Source organism: Leptopilina boulardi, unplaced genomic scaffold (genome assembly GCF_019393585.1).
Source record: "Leptopilina boulardi isolate dan_hultmark-lab unplaced genomic scaffold, ZJU_Lbou_2.1 LbouV2_295, whole genome shotgun sequence".
NCBI classification, from domain to species: domain Eukaryota; kingdom Metazoa; phylum Arthropoda; class Insecta; order Hymenoptera; family Figitidae; genus Leptopilina; species Leptopilina boulardi.
This window is the reverse complement of record NW_026137857.1, coordinates 7,856-10,922: the sequence shown is the minus strand read 5'-3', so window position 1 is coordinate 10,922 and position 3,067 is coordinate 7,856.

Here is a 3,067-nt window from a genome sequence, read left to right as displayed (position 1 = left end):
GTAAGTTTTGTAATATTACAATGTAAACTTATAGTAAGTGTAAGGTAAACTTAAAATATCCGCCATACAGTTACCTTACACAATAAGGCTACAGTAGCCTTACAAGGTAAGCCCACTGCAAGCTTACATGGTAAGATTACTGTAAACATACATAGTAAATTCTTTGTAAGTTTACAAGGTAAACTTACAGTAAGGTTACAGTAAGCTTACATGGTAAGGATAAAATATTAATAAATTAGTTTTAACAATATTTATGCGCAGTAGCTTCCTAGGGCACTTAAGGATGAGCAGTAAATTTTATTAAGCCGAACCCTAATAGGGTCTCTCACATATATAAAGAATACATGATTTATTGTAAATAATATTTATCATATAAAGTATAATTTATTATATGTATGTTTATAATATCGTAAGCTTACTGTAACCAAACTGTAAACTTTTAACGAATTTACTATGTATGTTTACAGTGACCTTACCATGTAAGCTTGCAGTGGGCTTACCTTGTACACGGAAAGAAGGTTGCACCTTTAATCTCGGTGTACGAAGTGACAGGTTAAAACAAACTGTAGATCATCGAGAAAGAAAGTGCTAGGCACGGGATTTTGCGCATGGCACGGAAATACTTTGCACCAGTATTTCTTGTGCGTGCACTTCTAATATTCTGCTCTCACCATGGTTTCAAGTGAATACACAGGGATTATAGGTGCAACCTCCTTTCCGTGTAAAGTTACTGTAGCCTTACTGTGTAAGGTCACTGCATGGCGGACATTTTAAGTTTACATTTTAATCTAACAAAGCTTACATGCAAGTCTGCTGTAAACTTGTAGTAAGTTATTGTGCTGTGTAAACTGGCAAATGCCTGAAGGTAATGGACCAGCTAGGTTTGAAAAAAGCTCTCATTGATCTGGGTACTAGGACACTCAGGAATCAGAGGAAATAAAGAAATGAGTATCCCGTAGAAGGTCTGAGATGACTATGGTAGACCCGGAATCTGCGGTAGTAATTATGCAAGACGCGGTGAAAGGAGTTATAGGAAGATGGTGCAGAGGATGTCATGATAAAGAGTAGGTGGAAACTATTATATGTAGATAGGTCAAGGTTCTGTTAGGATTAAAACGCAACAGAAGCTTTGCTGAGTCCCTTCTGAAACTCAACAAGATCACTGGTTAAAGCAGTGGTTATGTGGCTGACAGGACATGACCTCCTAAACTATCACCAGCACAAAATAGGTAGAAACGTCTCACCTAGGTGCAGATTGTGTGATGCAAAAGAGGAATCTTCTACACATATTTTATGTCAGTGTCCAGCTTATGCTGCAATGAGACATCAATGCTAGGGTCATGCCTTTGTAGACCCAGATTGAATTCGCAACCTCTCTGTAGAACAGTTACTGAACTTTTGGAATAGGACAAAACTCTAGGGAAGGAGACTGGGGCTGAACTTGCTGGAATTAGGTGCAATGGGTCTTGTAACTTAAGTGCCAATAAGTACTCGTACTAGGAGAATTCGGTATAACCTCGTTTTAGATTAGATGACAAAAATTAATCCCATGTAGGATCCAAAACGGAGATTTTGAGTAAGGTATTGTGGTTAATTTTTATATACTTTTATTTGGGTTTTTACATATGAAATTTACATGGATATTATTATAGGGAAATGACAAAGGGAAATATATAGGAAATTGATATAAAATAATGTAAAAGAAAATTTATAGAAATTAACATGTAATTGTAAATGATAAACCCTATGTAATTTCCTACTCCAAATCGTGTTTCACTGTTTTAAATAATCTTTGATATGGTTCTATGTGGATTCCTATAATAATGTGGGATTTTATATGGGTTTCTAAGGAGGAAATAATATGATATCCTATATAGGATCCTGTATGAGAATTTTCAATAGGAAATCTACTGCTAAAAACTAGTCTCGTCAGAGCTAGCACACGAAACAAATCGAAACCACGGCCATCTAAAAAATTCATTCATCTCACGAGTAACATATTTTTAAATATATACAAAAATGAATTTTTTATAAAATGTACTGAAAATGTTGATTAAGGAGAAGCACTAATCTTATTTTTAGACTTTTAAATTTTACCTAATTACAACAGAGAGTCTATTTAGAGGTGCTTGATTTAATGCCATTTTTCAGATATCCCACTTTAATTTAGTAGCGTACATACAAATTTTAGATCATTACAATGATTTCACATGTAAGCGAAATCAACAATCCTTACGATTGATTAAGCATCCTTTAATTATATTTAACACTTATCAACTCTCTTAAACTTCTAAAAATGCTTATGTCTTCAAATCTACATAGTTTAATAACTCAAAATGGGTGAGATATTAGTGACTTAAAAAATAGTTTAAATTTTGGATCAGTTGATGTCATTTTCAAATTTTTGACCAAGAATCAAACTTAAATAGAATCTTTGATGTAATACTACTCATAAATCGAATATATAACAATATATTTTATTTCTAGGTCAATTAAAGAATTCTTAAATCTTTTCCATGAAGATTAATAAAAGAAAGATGGCAAAGAAGATCTTAAAAATAAAATATTAATCAATAATTTATATCTAAAAATGATTAGGTAGGGGAGAGGGCTCAAAGATGGACATTTGATATAAAATTTTCGTATAAGTATATATCGCCTCGTGATTTTTTTTTTACTGATTTAGTTTATTTAGATGAAGCTTTCTATATAAATACGGATCGGAAAGAATTATTTTTCTTCCTGTAACACATATCACGTGAAGTTTTCGTTGTAAAAAGTTTTGTAACAGTTTTTATTTCAGTAGGTAAAATTATCTATATTTCTGATTTCGAATAGGTGCATATCACACTTAAATTTATTAATTTTATTTATTTTCAATATTACAGTTTCTTAATAAAGCTCTAATCCTCATAATTTAAATTTTTTCCTTTTCTGCTTCGAAATTGTGTTGTTATCAATAGAGAATATGATTGCGTGCCATAACTGTCAGAGAGAAGTACTCTTAAAGTGCCCAAAAATCTGTCGACCCTGGTACGAATGTCCGAATTGTGGCTCAGACAATTCA